The sequence below is a fragment of the Carcharodon carcharias genome, chromosome 16, assembly GCF_017639515.1.
Source record: "Carcharodon carcharias isolate sCarCar2 chromosome 16, sCarCar2.pri, whole genome shotgun sequence".
Classification (NCBI taxonomy): Eukaryota; Metazoa; Chordata; class Chondrichthyes; order Lamniformes; family Lamnidae; genus Carcharodon; species Carcharodon carcharias.
Window position 1 is genome coordinate 109227584 of NC_054482.1, and position 22200 is coordinate 109249783.

General features: G+C 45.6%; 1 protein-coding gene and 1 non-coding gene across 2 annotated transcripts in view; both read right to left on the bottom strand.

The window, feature by feature from the left end:
• adgrl4 (adhesion G protein-coupled receptor L4) overlaps positions 1-22200 on the bottom strand; it is a 132879-nt gene that overhangs the window by 89528 nt on the left and 21151 nt on the right. The gene's annotated exons all lie outside the window — the stretch shown is intronic.
• LOC121289486 lies at positions 10811-10917 on the bottom strand. The gene has a single exon (XR_005945581.1). It is a non-coding gene; the product is annotated as a U6 spliceosomal RNA (small nuclear RNA).

A 22200-nucleotide genomic window follows, 5' to 3' on the forward strand; every position in this document is an offset into this window, starting at 1 on the left:
TGACACAAAGATAGGTAGCAAAGAAGACATAACGAGGTTGTAGACGGATATAGATAGGTTGAGTGAGTGGGCAAAAATCTGGCAGATGGAGTATAATAAGACCATAAGACATAGGAGCAGAAATTAGGCCATTTGGCCCATCAAGTCTGCTCCGCCATTCAATCATGGCTGATAAGTTTCTCAACCCTGTTCTCCCGCCGTCTCCCCGTAACCTTTGATCCCCTTACCAATCAAGAACCTATCTATCTCAGTCTTAAACACACTCAATGGCCTGGCCTCCACAGCCTTCTGTGGCAATGAATTCCATAGATTCACCACTCTCTGGCTAAAGAAGTTTCTCCTCATCTCTATTCTAAAAGGTCTTCCCTTTACTCTGAGGCTGTGCCCTCGGGTCCTTGTCTCTCCTACTAATAGAAACATCTTCTCCACGTCCACTCCATCCAGGCCTTTCAGTATTCTGTAAGTTTCAATCAGATCCCCCCTCATCCTTCTAGACTCCATCGAATATAGACCCAGAGTCCTCAAATATTCCTCATATGTTAAGCCTTTCATTCCTGGGATCGTTCTCGTGAACCTCCTCTGGACCCTCTCCAGGTCCAATACATCCTTCCTGAGATACGGGGCCCAAAATTGCTCACAATATTCTAAATGTGGTCTGACCAGAGCCTTATAAAGCCTCAGCAGCACATCCCTGCTTTTATTCTAAATAAATACGTCACATCAGCATTCACCAAAGAGAAGGACTTAGCGGTCGATTTGTCCAGGGAAGAGTGTGTAGATAGCCTGGATCATGTTGAGATCAAAAAAGAGGAGGTATTGGGCATCTTGAAGAATATTAACGTGGATAAGTCCCCAGGGCCAGATGGGATCTACCCCAGAGTACTGAGGGAGGCAAGGGAGGAGATTGCTGGGGCCTTGACAGAAATCTTTGTATGCTCACTGGCTACGGGTGAGGTCCCAGAGGACTGGAGAATGGCCAATGTTGTTCCATTGTTTAAGAAGGGTAGCAGGGATAATCCAGGAAATTACAGGCTAGTGATCCTTACGTCAGTGGTAGGGAAATTATTGGAGAAGATTCTTCGTGACAGGATTTACTACCATTTGGAAGCAACTGGACGTATTAGTGAGAGGCAGCATGGTTTTGTGAAGGGGAGGTCGTGTTTCACTAACTTGATTGAGTTTTTCGAGGAAGTAACAAAGAGGAGCGACAATGGAAGGGCAGTGGATGTTATATACATGGATTTCAGTAAGGCCTTTGACAAGGTCCCTCATGGCAGACTGGTACAGAAGGTAAAGTCACACGGGATCGGGGTGAGCTGGCAAGATGGATACAGAATTGGCTTGGTCATAGAAGACAGAGGGTAGCAGTGGAAGGGTGCTTTTCTGAGTGGAGAGCTGTGACTAGTGGAGTTCCGCAGGGATCAGTGCTGGGACCTTTGCTGTTTGTGGTACACATAAATGATTTGGAGGAAAATGTAACTGGGCTAATTAGTAAGTTTGCAGACGACACTAAGGTTGGAGGAGTTGCAGATAGTGAAGAGGATTGTCAGAGGATAGAACGGGATGTAGATCGGTTGGAGATTTGGGCAGAGAAATGGTAGATGGAGTTTAATCCGGACAAATGCGAGGTAATGCATTTTGGAAGGTCTAATACAGGCTGGAATTATACAGTAAATGGCAGAACCCTTAAGTGCATTGACGGGCAGAGGGATCAGGGTGTACAGGTCCACAGGTCATGGAAAGTGGCAATGCAGGTGGATAAGGTAGTCAGGAAGGCATATGGCATGCTTGCTTTCATTGGCAGGGGTATTGAGTATAAAAGCTGGGAATTCATGCTGCAGCTGTATAGAACTTTGGTTAGGCCACACTTGGAATATTGCGTGCAATTCTGGTCACTACATTACCAGAAGCATATGGAGGCATTGGAGAGGGTGCAGAGGAGGTTTACCAGGATGCTGCCTGGTCAGGAGGTTATTAGCTGTGAGGAGAGGTTGGAGAAACTTGGATTGTTCTCACTAGAGCGACGGAGATTGAGGGGCGACTTGATAGAAGTTTACAAAATTATGAGTGGCATGGACAGAGTAGATAGTCAGAAGCTTTTTCCCAGGATGGAAGAATCAGTTACTAGGAGACATAGATTTAAGATGAGAGGAGAAAACTATAAAGGTGATGTGCGGGGCAGGTTTTTTATGCAGAGAGTAGTGAATGTCTGGAATTCGCTGCCAGGGGAGGTGGTGGAAGCAGGTACGATAGCGGTATTTAAGAGGCAGCTTGACAAATACATGAACAGGATGGGAATAGAGGGATACGGACCCCGGAAGTGCAAAATGTTTTAGTTGACGGGCAATATGATTGGTGCAGGCTTGGAGGGCCGAAGAGCCTGTTCCTGTGTTGTACTTTGTTCTTTGTATATTCTAGTCCTCTTGAAATAAATGCCAACATTGCATTTGCCTTCCTAACTACTGACTCAACCTGCAAGTTAACCTTAAGAGAATCCTGGACTAGAACTCCCAAGTCCCTTTGCACTCCAGATTTCTGAATTCTCTCCCCATTTAGAAAATAGTCTATGCCTCTATTCTTCCTACCAAAGTGCATGACCTTACACTTCCCCACATTGTATTCCATCTGCCACTTATTTGCCCATTCTCCTAACATGTCTAAATCTTTCTGCAGCCTCCCCGCCTCCTCAATACTACCTGTCCCTCTACCTATCTTTGTACCATCTGCAAACTTAGCCAGAATGCCCTCAGTTCCTTCATCTAGATCATTAATGTATAAAGTGAAAAGTTGTGGCCCCAACACTGACCCCTGCGGAACTCCTCTAGTCACCGGCTGCCATCCTGAGAAGGACCCCCTTATCCCCACTCTCTGCCTCCTGCCAGCTAGCCAATCTTCTATCCATGCTAGTACCTTATCTCTAACACCATGGATTCTTATCTTACTGAGCAGCCTCCTGTGCGGCACCTTGTCAAAGGCCTTCTGGAAGTCCAATGTAGGAAAATATGAAGTTGTTCACTTTGGCAGGGAGAATAAAAAAGCAAAGTATTTCTTAAACAAAGAACCGCTGCAGAATTCGGACGGGCACAGGGATTTAGGTGTTCTCATGCATGAGTCACAAAAAGTTAGTATGCAGGTTCAGCAAGTAGTTAAGAAGGCTAATGGAATGCTATCCTTTATTATAAGAGGAATTGGTCATAAAAATAAGGATTTTCTGCTTCAATTATACAGGGCATTGGTGAGATCACATCTTGAATATTGTATACAGTTTTGGTCTCATTATTTAAGGAAGGATGTAAATGTGTTGGAGGCAGTTCAGAGAAGGTTTACTAGATTGATACCTGAAATGAGCATGTTGCCTTATGAGGAAAGGTTAGAATGACTGGGTTTGTTTCCACTGGAGTTTAGAAGGATGAGGAGTGACTTGATTGAAGTATATGAGATCCTGAATGGTGGATATGGAAAGGATGTTTCCTCATGTGGGTGAGTCCAGAGCTCGGGGGCACTGTTTTAAAATTAGGGGTTTCCCTTTTAGGATAGAGATAAGAAGATTTTTTTTCTCTCGGAAGGTTGCGTAATTTTGGAATTCTCCACCTCCAAATGCAGTGGAGGTGGGGTCGTTGAGTATTTGTAAGGTGGAGGTAGATAGATTCTTATTAGACAAGGGAATTAAATGGGAATTAGATGGGAATGTGGAATTCAAAACACAAACAGAACAGCCATGATCTTATTGGATGGTGGAGCAAACTCGAGGGGCCGAATGGCCTTCTTCTGTTCTTATTTCATATGTACGTAATTTCCTCTGATGTCCCCTTAATGCCTCCAGCACTACCACAGATGTCAGTGTATAAGGCAACTTTTGAAGCCTTAAAAAATCTCTCCAAAAATGTGGATCGACTTACACGCTGAATATAAAAGTGAACCATTGGCGTAGTTGTGGGTGTTCGCAATTTTGAAATGTCATTGGCATCCCACCCAAAGGGTAGGCATATCTTAAATTCCTGCACATCTTCGCAACACAGCCTGTATCACCTGCTTGATCCCTCGCATCCAGTTTTAAAGTTCTGGTAAGTAAAAGACGCATTTATGGGTGAAAAATTGCTGACTACTAATGTGCGTATAGCAAGCTGTGGCTGAAAAGGGAGGGTCAATTTATATGCCATATATGCTGAGTATATGATTTTTGGAGGACAGAAAAATGGGATCCTTTTAAATACTGGGGTGACTTATATGCTGTGATTTATGGTAATCCTAAATTTAAGCTTTTTTTGGACAATGATTCAATGACGAAGATAACTGATCACAATTTCCCCTCTCAAATCCTGTAGATCTCCTGCATTAACCTAATGTGCTAATGTGTTTCAGTGAACACTGCCCTAGCTTATTTCTCATTACAACTATATTCATTCAGCCCAGGTGTCATCCCAGTGAATCAACACTGCATCCATACCTGAGTCCTCTGACATCAGCTTTTCTTTCTACTTCTGCTGAATTTCAACCTTACATAATTCTCAACTTAGATGTTGAAGAGAGACAGCCTTTTTAATGTAAGTGTTTTCTTGGACCAATGAGAAAGTATCCTTTGACTTCAATACAGCATTCATTAGGGCGTTGGGTGGCATTCTTGTCTACGAGTCAAAAGGCTGGGCGTTCAAATCCCATTTTGGAGAACTGAGAACACAATCTAAGCTGATACTTCAATGCAGTGCTCTGGGATGGTTGCCCTCTTCTCAGTGTCAGTTTCTGAATAAAGAATGTGCATTGATATATCATCTTTCATCACAACAGTGCATTTGTCCGCAAGTGCTTTACAGGTAATTGAAGTCACTGAAAAGTACAGTCACTGGTCCTAGTGTAGGAGGTGCGGAAACCAATTTACACAAAGCAAATTCCTACAAACAAGAATGTAGTAGTGAACAGACAATTTGTTTTTCATGATATTGTTTCAGGGATTGCTTTTGACCAGGACAGCAGAGGGAACATCTTTGCTGCTTCATCAAAGAAGTGCAAATGGGATCACTTACACTGATCTGGGAGGACAGTTTGGCATCTCATCTGAAAACAACACCTCCAATGATGCAATATTTACTCGGTACTACTCATCCTGGCCATTAGGTAGTGCAGATTCACACGCAGCCTGCTCCAGGGTGGGACTGGAACACACCAACTTTTGGATTTAGAGGGAAGAGCGCAACCAGCTAAGCCATGACTGACATTGAGGATCTGTCTTCCCGCTCAGGTGGCGATGAAGATCCCACAGCACTGTTTGAAGAAAGGCAGAGAATTTACCCCACCTACCCCCACCCCACCAACTCATCCAGTGTCCTGGCCAATGTCACGCAAAAAGGTGAATCGGTCATTGTTTGAATGCTGTTTGTGGGAACTTATGAGTAAAATGGTTGCCAAGTTTCCAATGTGACAACATTGACTACACTTCAAAAAGCACTTTATTGCTTGTAACGTGCTTTGGAACACCTTGATGTTGTAAAAGGAGCTATTAAAATCCTTCTTTTTTCTGGTGGTAGAACTTCCTCTGCTTTGGAGCTGAAGCCTTCCTAAGAAAGTATTTTTTGTCGCTGAAAGCACAAGAAATTAAATGTTCTTGGGTACAATTATTATGATTTGTTAACAATTGTGTAAACAAGCCTTTTGATCCCAACATAACATCCCTCCATCAAACACCGCAGTTACGTGCTCATGGACCACAACTTTGGACTGATGAACTTCAGGAGAATAGGCCACTTCTGACTCCCCGCCCCACAGAGTATCCTCCACCACACCCATTGACAAAAAATGGTTACTTACTGAAGTTGCCAAGTTGGAATTCAATCAAATCCTAATCCACAAAAGGCTGGGGGCGGGGGGGGATCAATTGAAAATTTCAAAACCGAGGTCTTTCATTAAGTTAGGGTATTAAAGGTTTAGGGATCCAAGCCATGTAAACGGAGTTAGGATACAGGTCAGTCATTGTCAAATTAAATGATGGAACATGCTCGAAGGGCCCATTGGCCTCCACCTACTCCTCTGCTCTTACTGCCTTCTGACAATAAAGCTGTGCAAACATTAGAAATTCCATTAGCTTGGAGTTTCCCATGTCAGACTTGCACCCGAAACAGATGGACTATGGTAGCCTCTGAACTCATCCCTTACCTACTGACGAGCACTTTCCTCTAGGATATACCCTGGCTATGCTACCTTATTACAATCCACACCTACTTCATAGTGCATCCAGCATCACCCACATTCAACATATCTCTGTTTAAACAGAGATAACGGTTCAAAAAGCCTAATGTGTTTTGTTCCTCTAATCGCTTTGATTACAATGAGTGGTGTGCTCTGTTTGAGGCAGGAAATCACTGCATGGGTTTCAGAGCAGGCTCTTCAAAAACAAACACAGGTACTATGGGGAACTGCTCCACACACAAAGGAATCTGTTTATTACCATTTTCAAATAAGGTTTCTTGGTGTTTCATCTCGTGTGATAAATGAAGCCACAGAAAGATGAAAATTCAAATTAGTTTAACAAGACATTTTCATATATTATTTGTGTATCATATTATCTCACCTTGAATAGATAACACCATTAACTTCAACTTTTGTATACATATCACTAGCATCAGAAGATAATTAGATTATTTAAAGTTTATTCTAAATTGATCCAATTAATTCTCAAGGAATATTTTCTGCCATTCACTTTAAACTACAGTATATCGAATATTTACCAAGCTCATCCATAATTTATATTGTGGTGTTATTGATAAAGTGATTTATTTGGGAGACAGGGAGACTTGCCAGATAGTATGTGACAGGACTGCGGCAATCATCTCCTATAAACTGTTGAAAAAGTACCTTGTAAAGAAAGAATTTTCAAAAATCTGAAATAAAAAAGGATGAAAGGAATGAAAACAGCCCTCAATGATGTTCTCAGGGGAGGCTTTCAGCTCATGCATCGCATTCCTCTCTCTGTTCAGCTAATGGAGGCCTCAGTCAGTTTGGGCTGTGTAGTAGTGCAGTGTAGACACTCAACCGATTAATGGTTCATAGTTGGCACATTAGAGGCCTTTTTCAAAAGGAGATATTTTGTTACAAGTTTTAAAATGCTGATTGTAATGAGTGTGAAGTGTTTGGACAAATGCGTTTGCTTTTAAAGCAGCGGGGACAAGAACTCTGTAGAAGAGTAAGCGCTTTAATAATATTCTAACATCCCTAACAAGTCAATTCCTTCCTTAAATGGTAAACAGTGAAACTCGGTTCTCATTAAAACCCATTTCCTCCTATCACTTGCCAGTATCAAGAACTGGTTAAAAGCAAAAGGTAAAAGCAAAATAGTGCAGATGCTGGAAATCTGAAACAAAAACAAAAATTGCTGGAAAAACTCAGCAGGTCTGACAGCATCTGTGGAGAGGAAGACAGAGTTAACGAATATGACTCTTCATCAGAATTAAAAAGAAATAGAAATGTGGTGAAATATAAGCTGTTTAAGGGGGGGTGGGACAGGTGGAGCTCGATAGAGTTGTTAGAGTGATAGATGGAGGCAAAGGAGAGATTGCCAAAGATGTCATAAACTGGTTATGTGTCTTTCATATGTTAGCTTGGGGAGTTGGGAGTTGGTAAGCTATCTTGCATGGGAGCCATCGCAGCTGATGTCTATTCCTGCTCTCACCTTATGTCCAAGCATATGCATTTGGCAGCAAGTGACACTGGATGTTGATAAGGAGCAAGAGCCCTGCTTGATTCTTCCTCTCCCTAACTCAAATGTTTACAGCAGTTGGTAGCTCACCTACTTTCACTTTAGTATTAAGTATTCGGCTGTTAATTCTGTGGTGATCAGCTCACCACCTGGCTCCCTAAATCTTCTGCATCATCTACAAGGCAGATATTTAGAATGTGATGGAATACCCTCCACTTGCCTGGATGGGAGTGGCAGCAACCCAAAACCATTTAGGATTAATGTGGTCCATTGATTGCAACCCATCCACCATCTTAAACAACCATTTCCTCCACTACTAGCCACCTAGAGGGTGCAGCACTGAAAATTGCCAAAGCTCCTTTGACAGCACCTCCCAAACCTGCGATCTCTGCCATCTAGAAAGACAGTTAGAAACACGATCAATTCTTCATTCCCATCCAAGTCACGCACCACCTTAAATTGGGACATATATTGTGGCTTCTTTATCGTCACTGGTTCAAAATCCTGGAACTCCCCCACTTAACAGTGGGAGTAGTTACTGTTCAACGAGCATCTTTATTGTCACCTTCTCGAGGGAAATTAAGGAAAAGGCAATAAATGTGAGACTTGCCATTGGCATCCGTAACCTGAGAATGGATTAAGAAAGCTCCAGATGGGATCTGCTGAATAAGCCGACCAGAGATCAAATTTGAGGCCTTCCGGTTTGTGTGGCTGCTCTCCGCAAAAGGACCAGAGAGACCACTACACCTTTAAAATTGATTCTGGGCGGAATCGTCCCAGATAAACGCCGCAGTGGGCGGGGAGAACGATGGTGGTTTCCCAAGCTGCATCATCCCAAACCCGCCGCATTAATCATACGTTCCCGGGAAGCACGCCGTTTCGATGGTGGGCAGGCCATCATTCGCCCGCCACGCCATCGCTTCACCGCTTCATCAAGCCGGGCGCCATATATAAAGTGCAGCTGCGCGCAGGCCTCTCAGTGCTTCCATCCCGGGACCGCTGCACAGGAGACAGGATGGCCCCAAAGGGTAAAAAGACTGCAGCCCCCTGGTTTAGGTGATGTGTCCCTCGAGTGCCTTATAGACTTCGAGGAGTCTCGCCGTGTTGTCCTCTACCCCCCACTCTGGCTGCAGAAAGGGCAGCAGCATCACCGATCCGGCATGGGAGGCTGTGGCTCCAGTGGTCAGCGCCAACGGCCTGCAAAAGAGTATAGCCAACCAGTGACGCAAGCGGATGAATGATCTCTTGCATTCCGCCAGGGTAAGTCACTCTTCTCATCGCTCTCAACTCTCACACACTCAAACCAATCACACATCCACACTCATTGAGTTCAAAGGACGTCACCATTCACTCTCTCACATATACCTTAATTGTCCTCATACTGTTCATGGGACCACCCACACATGCCAGGCATACTTGTCATCTGACCTTGCAGGCATCCTGCTTACACTTTCTCCATCTCTATTCATGCAGGACAAGCTGGCACACCACATGAGAGAGAGGTCACAGACTGGTGGGGGAATGCCTGAAATCAAGGTCCTCACGGATTTTGAAAACAGAACCATCCAGCTGGCCGGCGAGGATCTGGACCGGTCCTGTATTGACAGTGAGGTTGGCGCTGCTCTACCAAGTAAGGGTCCAGCAGTGCAACATCCATCAGCCAACCATTCTGTGAGCAGTATGTCCTCTTTCACAGGCTAGTGCCATGCATTAATTATCTCTCCTTGCTTTCGCAGGCACATCTGGGAAACAGCTGACAGAGTCCATGACCCAGGGTCTCCACCAAGCCCCGAAGAAACCACAAAAGAGGAATCTGAAGACACCCTCATTGAAGACCTGTCATGGTGCTCACCCACCCCCTCCACCAGCGCAGAGACACACACCTCGGTGGGACCTAGTTCGAGAGTAGCCTCGGGGTCACAATCTGGTGAGCACATCGCACCGTCTGATCATCAGCAGGTGGTGGAGGCAGGGACTTCCCAGGTCCCCGGCACTCGGAGGGCTGCTGGAGGCCAGAAATTTGCTGAGTTTGAGTCAGATGATGAGCCTCTGGGCTTGATCGTGTCCCAGTAGCTGCAGCTGCAGAGGCAAGCTGGGGAACATCTGGAGGGGATGTCCACTGAACTCCTCAGATGGCAAGGCATGATGGAGGAATCCGTCCGCGTTCAGGCTGAAGTTATGGTGCCGGCATGACAACGCACCAAGGTCAACACTGGTAGGGTGGCAGCTGCCATGGGGACATTGGTCTGGAACATTGCTTCTGCACTGCTGCGCGGGCTGAACTCCACCACTGAGGCCATTGTTGGCCTCCAACAGGGTGTATGCAAGAGGGGTCATGGGCAGCTCTATCTCACTCCAGCTTCCTCTTTCCTTCAAGGAGTCAGCCAGGGGCCCTTGGGCACTCATTGGGAGGAGGGTCAGCAAATGCACACCAGAGGCCCATTCACCCAGGTGACTCTGAGGATGTCCAGCTCATCCGAATCCCCTCTTCCTTGTGGCCTCGGCAGCTCCAGCTCCACAGGTCGAGGAGGGTGCCACTGCCACACAGCAGATTCCCGAAAGTAGGCCGGGGCCCACCAGATCTCGGCCCTCCAGAGGATGCCCGTTGATGTCATCACAAACAGGGCTTAGCCATCAGCAGGCTGCCTCCACTCCACTGTGGGTTCTGGGGGAGCACCAAGACGTAGCTTCAGGGTTTGGAAAGTCAAGATGTAACTCTTTTAGAGTTAAAACAATTAAACTAAATTAAAGTCAAGATGTAACTCTTTCGAGTACAAACCCATTTCCATCTGTTTCAGATGAAGTTACATGGTTTCATAATTTTCCATTGTGAGACTTGAACTCTTGATCTTGGGGTTACAAACCCAGTACCATAACCACTTGGCTATTTAAGCCAAGCGTAAAGTCAAGATGTAATATTGCCTTCCTTTGGTCACCTTGTTTACGCCTCACAGCTGTGAGCAAGCTATTTGTTTGTAACTCTTTCGAGTACAAACACGTTTCCATCTGTTCCTATTCAGATGAAGTTACATCGTTTCATAGTTTGCCATGGTGAGATTTGAACTCTTGATCTTGGGGTTACAAACCCAGTACCATAACCACTTGGCTTTTTAGGCCAAGCAAAAAAATATGGAACGCTTCACAAATTTGCGTGTCATCCTTACGCGGGGGCCATGCTAATCTTCTCTGTATCGTTCCAATTTTAGTATATGTGCTGCCGAAGCGAGCACAGTTTCAGTCAGTTCCTTTGAAACTCTTTTGAGTACAAACACGTTTCCATCTGTTTCAGATGAAGTTACATTGTTTCATAGTTTGCCATTGTGAGATTTGAGCTCTTGATCTTGGGGTTACAAACCCAGTACCATAACCACTTGGCTATTTAGGCCAAGCCCTAATGATGTAACTCTTTTGAGTACAAACCCATTTCCATCTGTTTCAGATGAAATTACCTTGCTTCATAGTTTGCCATTGTGAGATTTGATCTCGGGATTACAAACCCCGCACCATAACCACTTGGCTATTTAGGCCAAGCTCAAAGTCTAACTCCTGCTGTTCCATTCCTGTAACTCTTTCAAGTACAAACCTGTTCCCATCTGTTTCAGATGAAGTTACATTGTTCCATAGTTTGCTATTGTGAGATTTGAACTCTTGATCTTGGGGTTACAAACCCAGTACCAGAACCACTTGGCTATTTAGGCCAAGCCCTAAAGTCAAGCTGTAGTTGCACAGCTTGGGCATGGGTGCTAATCACTTATACATAATGTTTCCTATTGTAAATAAACTCCCAAGAATGTCTCCCTGCCTATGGCTCCTTGTTCTGATGTGTTACACAGATGTGAAACCTTGGTAAAGGCAGGTGTCTCAGTCCAGGGCCTCTGCCCTGTGCTTTGTGCAACCTTCAGGCCAAAGTGATGGTCCAGCCTCTCACACCCTGGACATATTACTCATGGTACTTGTCATTGCTGCCAAAATGTCATGGGCAGGCATCACAGAGTTCCATCATTCTCTCTGTGTACTCTCAGCACCTTTAAGGTGGGGCTGGCCCCCATCTCATCAGCATCTGTGACCGGTGATGCTGTGCTCCTGAAAGGGTCAGTTACTGAAGGTGGACAAAGGATCAGGTGCTTTTAAAGTTTCATGGCTGTGTCTCTATGATATGACCCTGATCACAGAGCGCAAGCGAGCTAACCTCGGCCAGACAGGAGTCAGACATTCACAGAGGCAATGTGAGGATCTATGGAGTGTCCTCACTGCTTGTCATCATTGCCCTCCTGCAAGCAAGCTGCTATTAGGGACTCCACAGCATCTCCATTTCGGGAGCATTGTCACAGAGGGTATTGGCGCTGCCATAAGCCAAACTGGAGTCAAACGTTCACAGATGCAATGTGAGGAACTATGGTGCCCCCTTACTGCATGTCGACATAATCCTCCTCAAATCTAGCTACTATGCGAGTTTTCTGAGCACGTCTGCCATGTCTGGCTAGTGTGAGAGCCTCATCGCTGTCATCATCACCTTTGAGGACCTACTCACCCTCATCTCCATCAACGTCCTCCTCATCGGAGGAATTGTGCAGCTCCTCCATCTCCTCCTCAGCCAGTTCTTCTCCCCGTTGCAGATCCAGGTTGTGAAGGGTGCAGCAAATCACAGAATCACAAAATCACACAGTGCAGAAGAATCCCATCGAGTCTGTACCGACACGTGAGAAACACCTGACCTACCTACCTAATCCCATCTACCAGCACTTGGCCCATAGCCTTGAATGTTATGATGTGCCAAGTGCTCACCCAGGTACTTTTTAAAGGATGTGAGGCAACCCACCTCCACCACCCTCCTAGGCATTGCATTCCAGATCGTCACCACCCTCTAGGTAAAAAAGTTTTTCCTCACATTCCCCCTAAACCTCCTGCCCCTCACCTTGAACTTATGTCCCAGATGACGATGATACGCGACACCCTCTGCGGACTATATTGCTGGGCTCCACCAGACCAGTCCAGGTACCGGAACCTCATTCTCAGCACCCCGATGGTCTGCTCCACCAAGTTGCGAGCTGCAACCTGAGCCTCGTTGTACCTTCGCTCTGCTGCAGTCTGAGGCCACCACATGGATGTCATCAGTCACGGCCTCTGCGGGTAGCCCTTATCCCCAAGCAGCCATCTCTGCCATGTCTGTGAACCCTGGAAGATGTCAGGGATCTGTGACCGACTGAGAACATAGGAGTCGTGGACGCTTCCTGGAAACCAGGCGCAGACCAGCAGGATGCTTTTGTGGTGGTTGCACACCAGCTGAACAGTCAGCGAATGGAAGCCCTTACGGCTGACAGGATTGGCCGCTTGTTGCGACTGAGATCTGAGTGCCATGTGAGTGCAGTCGATGTAACCCTGCGCCTGTGGGAAACCCGAGATCTGGGAAAACCCAATCGCTCTTTCATCCTGGCTTTCCTGGTCCCGGATGAAATGCACAAAGTTGTGTGCCCTCATGAAGGTGGCATCTGTGGCCTCATGGATACACTTGTGGGTGGGGTTTGTGATATCCCACAGAGGGCACCTGTGGAGCCCTGAAAGGAGCCACTGGCCATAAAATTTGAGTGCCACCATCACCTTCATGGCCAGGGGAAGCGGATGCCCCCCAATTGCCTGTGGCAGATGTGAGCGACCAATTCCCTCGACATGTGCAGTCTTTGGTGACACTGGTTCTTAGTCATCTGCAGGAATGAAAGATGGCCTCTATAGACCCTGGGTCCAGCTAGACGCCGACCAGCGACGTTTCATTGTGGCTCTTCAGCGCCGTTTGCCAGAGCCCCAGCCGCCCCTTCTTCCAGAGGGTACTGCCCTCCTGCTCCTCAGCCAGCTGCCTCTGTCAATCTCTTCTCCATCGTCTTTGTTCTCTGTATGGCATACAGCTAGGGCACCAGCAGAGTGCAGCCACCAGTTGGATGGCCAGTGATTAGTGCGCGGCCTGGCTGCCTGAAACCCCAGCCTCCTCGTCCCACTCCATCTGACTCATTGGCAGCAGCTTTGCCCATTGGACTGCATGCTGTGCTCTCAGCTCAGGCACAGGCATTCTCCTAACCCGCACTGCAAGGCTGCACTGTTAGCTTGAACCATGGGGGAGACTTGTCCAAACTGGTATGATGACATTGTAAGGGGCTGTAAGTGCCTCCACTAGTGACTGCTCCGTGGCCAGCTTTAACAAGGAGATGTACAACTTGCCCAATCGTCCAACTGTTCTGTAATCCACTAAAACTCTCATTAATTTACAGCCAGTACCCGAGCAGGCATATAAATCAACTATCCACCCATGTCAATGTGGCTGTGTCTGAACTGTCTCAGCTGCAGAGGAATGGTCACCTTATACAAGGTTTCCTTAATGTGTGGCTACTTCCGTCTCCTCCACCTCGCAAGTGCTTGTTGCACCACCGACGACCGCAAAGCAGGCCTTGCACCCCTCCAACTTGCCTCAACCTTGAAGTCCAACAGGTGATCTTTGCAAGCACTGTGCAGCATTACTGTGCACTCATCTTCAAGTTCCCCTCAAAGTCCAGGCCGCCAAGCGCACGCCTTATATGTGCTGTTGTGAGAAACACCGGCGTGCTTTCCCGCCGACATGGGCGGACATTCCAACGGGCGGGAGCATGATTCCAGTGGGTTGGCCTTATAATGATATGCAGACGTATTACAATGAAGGTTCCCAACGTCCAATGGTGGGAAACGCAGCCCGCCATCGATGGCCTGAGCCGACGACCGCAAACTGGTTTTTGGCCTTCTCGCCATACTGTCCGCTCACGTCGCCAAACGTGCCCGACGCCAGCGGGCACGGAAAATTCTTCCCTCTGCCTTTACTGTTCCAGGTTGCTTTTTACAGAAGATTTGCATTCATTATCAGGTCCTTCAACACCACTGGAGACCAGTTGACCCAGGGATGACCATCAGAATCAATCATGAGATCCTTCAAATCATCGTGGTCCCTAATTCAAACTGGGCACTGTACCTGCTAAAATCCCCAAAGTTAGTCTTGTCTCTGGGATCATGTGGGTTACATTGAGTTGCACCTGTTCAGGTTTAAGTCCATATATGTCATATTGTTATAATGATATAAAGGCACCAATTCCACATAAGGGATTGTATAATCACATTGTAGGTTCATTTATTTAGACTAGGCACATAAGAACATTTATGCAAAGGTAGAAAACTTAAAAACATCAGCAGCAGAGCTGTGGTTGCATGCTCTCTTCAATGGCCAAAGTGAAACTAAGACTGGATCACATGACACACTCCTCCTAGTGATGTCATGCTGCTATCCCTTGTAGGTATACTCCAACAATGTACAGGCAGCAGCAAAAGCAACTTGCATTTGAGGCTTCACCATGAAAACTCACTGAAGATAATACATATCGGGTTCCATTTTGTTCATAGGCCATTTGATACTTAATCAAAACAAATTACTTTTGTGTGCCATTAGTTTTTCTTAATACTCTTTCAGCATGGATTTATGAAAGGGAAATCATGCTTGACAAATCTACTGGAATTTTTCGAGAATGTAACTAGTAGAGTTGATGAGGGGCAGCCAGTGGATGAGGTTTGTTTGGACTTTCAGAAGGCTTTTGACAAAGTCCCACATAAGAGATTAGTGTTTAAAATTAAAGCACATGGGATTGGGGGTAGTATATTGAGATGGATAGAAAACTGGTCGGCAGACTGGAAGCAAAGAATAGGAATAAGTGGGTCTTTGTCCAAATGACAGGCATTGACTAGTGGGGTACCAGAGGGATCGGTGCTGGGACCCCAGTTATTCACAATATATATTAATGATTTAGATGAGGGAACTAAATGTATTATCTCCAAATTTGCAGATAACACAAAGCTAGGTGGGAGGGTGAGCTGTGAGGAGGATGCAGAGATGCTTCAGTGTGATTTGGACAAGCTGAGTGAGTGAGCAAATACATGGCAGATGCAGTATAATGTGGATAAATGTGAGATTATCCACTTTGGTAGCAAAAACAGGAAGGCAGATTATTATCTAAGTGGCTATAAATTGAGAGCAGGAAACGTGCAATGACACCTGGGTGTCCTCGTACACCAGTTGCTGACGTTAAGCATGCAGGTGCAGCAGGTGGTAAAGAAGGCAAATGTTGGTCTTTATAGCCAGAGAATTCAAGTACAAGAGCAGGGATGTCTTGCTGCAGTTATACAGGGTCTTGGTGAGACCACACCTGGAATATTGTGTGCATTTTTGGTCTCCTTATGTGAGGAACGATATTCTTGCTATAGAGGGAGTGTAGCGAAGGTTTACCAGACTGATTCCTGGGATGACGGGACTGACATATGAGGAGAGATTGAGTCGGTTAGGATTATATTCGCTGGAGTTCAGAAGAATAAGGGAGGATCTCAAAGAAACCTATAAAGTTCTAACAGCACTAGACAGGGTAGATGCAGGAAGGATGTTCCCGATGGTGGGGGAGTCCAGAACCAAGGGTCACAGTCTGAGGATACGGGGTAGACCATTTAGGACTGAGATGAGGAGAAATTTCTTCACCCAGAGAGTGGTGATCCTGTGGAATTCGCTACCACAGGAAGTAGTTGAGGCCAAAACATTGTATGTTTCCAGGAAGGAGTTAGATATAGCTCTTGGGCGAAAGGAATCAAAGGATATGGGGAGAAAGTGGGAGCAGGCTATTGAGTTGGATGATCAGCCATGATCATAATGAATGGCGGAGCAGGCTCGAAGGGCCGAATGGCCTACTCCTGCTCCTATTTTCTATGTTTCTATAAAGAAAATTGACAGGCAATGACAGAAAATTGTGAATTTCCTCTTCTTTTTCAACCAATATTGTCCAGCTCCCACTCTTCTGCTGAATGTGGTTAATCTTTGCTGGACCATGCTGATATCGGCGACTGTTAACACCTGCCCTTGTTCGTCTTTAGTGAGATGAGACAGTGAGTGTCAGCAGGTTTCTTGATATTTAGGAATATCAGAGCTGAGTCTGTTCTTGTCCTCAGTTGATATCCATTGGCTGTTTCTGCCATGAGAAAAATCATGGTTCAACCAGACCTAGCTTTCATTTGACAAGCTGATGCATTCTTGCAGTCTGCACTTAAGGTACATTCAGGATGAATGCAAGCTTCCCTGGTAACAATCAGAAGTGGGAACTGTGGTCAATTCTACCCCTCTTTAACCAGGTGTGTTGAGACCAATTGTAGTACCTCAGTTGCCCTCACCCACCTGAACATGGACTGATCAGTCACTGTTGTGACGTACCAAATGCGGGAGCCAATTTGTGCGTAGCAAAGTTCCAAGTATGGCAATGAAATAATGGGTCAATTGCTTTTAGTGATTTTATTTTATGGATAGGTATTGGCCAGGGCACCAAGCAGAGCTACCATGGACTTCAAAATAGTGTCATGGGATCTTTTATGTCCACCTGAGTGGGTAGATGGGCTTTGATTTAACTTCTCATCCAAAAGATGGCACCTCTGACAGTGTAGCACTTCCTCAGTACTGCACTGGAGTGTCAGCCTAGATAAGAGGCTCAAGTCTCTGGAATGGGACTCAAACCTGAAAAAGTCTTGACTTAGAGGTGAGTGCGCTACTAGTTGAGCCACAGCTAAAAGAAAAGTAAAACACAAAATAGATAGGGTACTTTTGACGTCAGTGATTAACTGGTTGAGTCAGAGGGTGTGAAGTGTAGTTGTTGAATGTGCAACTTCCATATTAAAAAGGCTGATTGTCACAGGGATCAGTTCTGGGCCTTTGTTGTTTGTAATCGAGGTTAATGATCTAGCAGAAGTGACGGCAGCTAAGATCATAGACTTATCAATAATATCACAGCGGGAGTACCCATAAATTGAGGGGCAGTTGCAGAGGGACAACAGCTTGGGGGAAACAGGGTTTAAGTGGAAGATGCTTAGTGTAAAGGGAAGGGAACAGGACAAATGGGAGAGCAAAATTAATGGGAACAGTCAACTGAAAATGACACTAGACAGGGATCTGAGCGATTTAGGGGCAAATACTTTTAAATCGTCAGCACATTGTGCAGCAATGGTGTAGAAGGCAAGCAGGATCTTAAGATGGACAACTCAAGAGCTATAATGTGTGGCCCAGGAGGATGACCACACTATTGCAGCTGATTCAGGCATAGTGTTTAAAATAGGGTTAGATAAAGACTCAGAGAGGAAAAATATGTTAAAGGGAATGGGGACAAAGCAAGAAAATGGAACTAAAGCAGATGGCTTCAGTGTTCAGCTACCAGTGACAGGGGGATGAAGTGTTAACATTTAATGGAATCATACAACACAGAAGGAGGCCATTTGTCCCGTCATTTCTGTGCCAGCCATTCCCTTGCTCTTCCCCCTTATCCCTGCAATTTTTCCTGTTCAATTCTCTTTTGAAAGTTACTACTGAGCTCTTTCATGGGATGTGAGCATCACTGGCTGGGCCAACATTTATTGCCCATCCCTATTGCCAATGAGAAGGTGGTGGTGGGCTGTTTTTTTTGAGCATCTGTAGTGAACGTGTTACTGTCTTCCTCTTCCTTCAGGTCATTGGCAACCATGGACTTCCTTTGGATTGGTCCATGATGCTGCTTGGAAAAGTACTACAGTGGTTTACCATTGCCTTTTTGAGTATGTCTGATCAGGAAACTCTCCCACTTGCCAACAGTGTATGGGCAAGATTTACAATCTGGTAATCAACCTAGCTGGCCATGTTATAGACACACCTTCCATGTGTCCTGAAGTGGGACTTGAACCCAGAGCTTCTAGTCCAGAGGTAGAGATACAACCACAAAGCCACAAGGTCTCCACATGGTACTATAGCAGTTTGAGTGTCTTGCTAGGTCACTTCAGAGGATAATTAAGAGTCAACCACATTGATAGGGGCCTGGAATCACAGGTGGGTCAGACTGGGTAAGAATAGTTAGATTTCCTCCCCTGAAGGGCAGCAGGGAACCAGATGGGTTTTTACGATAACCTGGTAGTTTTATAATCACCAATACAGAGATTATAGCATTTTATTCCAGATGTTTTAGTTAATTGAATTTGCATTTGGCTAGCTGCCATGGTAGGATATGATTTCACCTTGGATCAATAGTCTGGATCTCTGGATTACTGGGCCAGTGACGTTGCCACGAAGCTACTGTTTCCATAAAGTGTTGCTACATAAAAAAAATCTCAATCTTCCTTTTGTTTTTGCTTGCCAATGACCTTAAATCGGTGTTCTCTGGTTACTGACCCTCCTGCCAGTGGAAACAGCATCTCCCTATTTAATCTATCAAAACCCCTTAGAATTCCACAGACAAAAGGCAACTTAGTTATAATTAATTTACAGAGAACGCTATTTGCCCCATCTCGAGTAATGGTCTACGGCTCTGGGCACCACCTCATGGAGGGAATGTCTGGAGACAGAACAAACAAAGGCAATGAATGAGTTCTTGAGATGGAAGCTTGGAATTGGGAAATGCTTATTCAGGATACTAGCAACGTTCACAATGGGGAAAGGTTACCACAGTTTGTCACAGGGATGCGTTTAAGATCCTGAAAAGAATCTCTGAAAGATGGTCAATGTTAACAAAAGATCCAGGACAAGAAGACATGGATTTTTTTAAGCATAACAGATCAAGAGGGGATCCAATGGAGGTGTTCAAGATGATTAAAAGACTGGATAGAGTAGGTAGAGAGAAACTGTATCCTCTGGCGGGGAGAGTAAAGGACAGACACCTTAAAATTAGAGCTCATTCATTCAGGGTGATGTCAGGAAGCATTTTTCTTTTCACACAAAGGATAGTAGAAATCTGGAACTCTCTCATCCAGAAAACTGGGAGGCTGGGATCAATTGAAAACTTCAAAACTAAATTGGATTGGCTTCTGTTAGGTAAGGCTATCAGGGCACATGGAAGCAATGCAGCATTAAGATACAGGTCAGCCACGATTTAAGTGATTGGTCGAACAGGGTTGAGGGCTTGAATAGCTTCTTCTTGTTCCTATGTCCCTGTGCCTGCTTAGACAGGTAAAGATTAATACCCAGGTAGAATAATCCCGTCATCAGAGGGTACTGATTATCTGGAATACTGAGCCTGGAGGCAGGAATGGTCAGTGAACATGACAACATTATAAATATAATATTTATGACACAGGAGGTATGCAAGAAGAAGTGGATTAGGAATCAGTGACCTTTGAAACATCCTAATGATACAAGTGGGCCGCCAAATCCTGGGCAATGCCGTGTTCCTGCAGATAGCAGGAAATACCAATAGCTGCGGGGGCGTGTGAATTGGTCCAGTACATCTGCTGGCACTGCCACTGATAGGCAAGATCTCCTGGAACACGCTTGATTAGCCATGGGACTCAAGGGGAACTTCCACAGGATTTCCTGAAATCTACCGCAGGCAATTCCTCCCTCTCCGTGTTTTGGCCTGTTGCCACAAGAGTTAGTGTGCAGAGGCTGAGGCGGGCGATGTGTGAAACTGCACTACCTCATGATCAGGGTGGGCAGCGGTCGTCTCGGGTGGTTTTAGGACTCCAGTGCTTGCTGTGACTCAGTCGTTGCGTGCTTGTCTCTGAACTGAAAGGCTGAGAGTTCAAGATCCTACTCCAGAGAAGAGCACAAAATCTAACCTGACACTCCAGCACTGTACTGAGGGAGAGGTGTATTGTTGACGATGCTATCTTTCAAATGAGACATTTAAAACTAAAGCCTTTCGTGCCCTTTCAGTTGGATGCAAAAAAATCCCTGGCACTATTTTGAAGAACACAGGAGATATCTCCATCGTCCTGGCTAATATTTATCCCCCCCTCAACCAATATCACTGTAAACAGATTACCCGGTCATTGTCACATGGCTTTTTGTGGAGCTAGCTGTGTTTCCTACATTACAGAGTGACTACACTTCAAAAACACTCCATTAACTTCAAAGTGTTTTTGGACACCCTGAGGACATAAAAATGGCTATACAAATGCAGATTTTTCTTTGAGCTCTTTCTCGAGCTCGAGCTGCTTTCTGTACAGAGCTGGCTAATGTGAAATGGCCATTGACTGAACTGTGAGCCAAATGAGATCTTGGCAAGTTAAAACCTCATTGTTTGTCCTGGGCTCCTGCCAAATCTCCACACAATGTCCCATCGTGTTAAAAACAAAAGTAGCTGCATACATGAAAGCAAAGTACGCAAAGCGCTTACCAATTGGGTGACCTTTTAAGAGACAACAAAGATACCCTTATATTTATTAATAGTAACAGACAGCTCGAAAGCTGCAGACCCAGACTAAAAAAATCAGCTGAATGGTTTGCAGGGGGCAGTTGCTTTCACTGCAAATATTTACAGACCATTGACTATATGTTACATGCCCGACTGCAGTCTCGCTTCACCAAGTAGTAAGTTGCCACCTAGACAATCATATCAGCCAACAGAGGCTCACTTTTGTTTTCATGACTATTTCACGGCGACTTTGTAAACAGGAGTGCCAAGCCCATCGCAGTCACACAAAAGACGCACAATACAAAGAGATTATTCAGATTCCATGTTCCAAAGCAAATTGACAGCTTCCTTCCTCTAAAACGATTGTGGTTTTGATTAGCTGCGGGAGGTGGGGTGAGAGGTTCAAGGCAAGAGAGGCGCAAGGTCTCCGAACATGCAGCAATGTAATTAACCTTGTCAATATGAGCTCCACCGAGAGGACAATCCTGAAGGGGAAATGCTTGTCAGGCATGGGGTGGGGGGTGGGGTGTGGTGGGGGGGGTGGTGGTTGGTGGGGGGGAGGGGAACGAAATACTGGAGGATCAAAAAGTTGTAAACAGCAGGCTTCGCCTGTGATCCTCTCAGGTTAGGCAGCGGAGACACTGAGATAATTGGGAGATCTCGCACACTCCAGCAGGGGAGAAGGTGTTAAATGGATCCAAGGTAGACGGTGGAGTACGAAACAAAACCCAGATCCTTGATGGTAGGTTTATTCACATCATGCAGACTGATGGATCTGTGCCTTCTAATTCCTACCAAGTGTCCCATTTGACTCTCTTTATATATGATCCCAGTCCTTAATCGAGCAATGCCCATCACCCGTGTATCTTTAACAATATAATCAACAAACTGTTAACTGGAGGGGGACATTGTGGGCAGGGATGCAGCACACGAGCTTGGAGCTTCCCCAGCACAGCACTTTTGTGATCCCTGTGACTACATGTAGCTCACCACTATGAGCCCAAGATCAAGTAACGCTCAGGCCACACAAGTGCCAGGCAATGACCATCTCCAACAAGAGAGAGAATCTAACCAACTGTCCTTGATGTTTAATGGCATTACCATCGCTGAATCTTCCACTGTCAACATCCCAGGGATTACTAATGGCCAGCAACTGAACTGGACTGGGCATATAAATACTGTGGCTACAAGAGCAGGTAAGAGGCTGGGAATTCTTCAGTGAGTAACTCACCTCCTGACTCCCCAAAGCCTGTCCACCATCTACAAGGCATAAGTTGGGAGTGTGATAGGATACCCTCAGCTTGCCTGGATGAGTGCAGCTCCCAC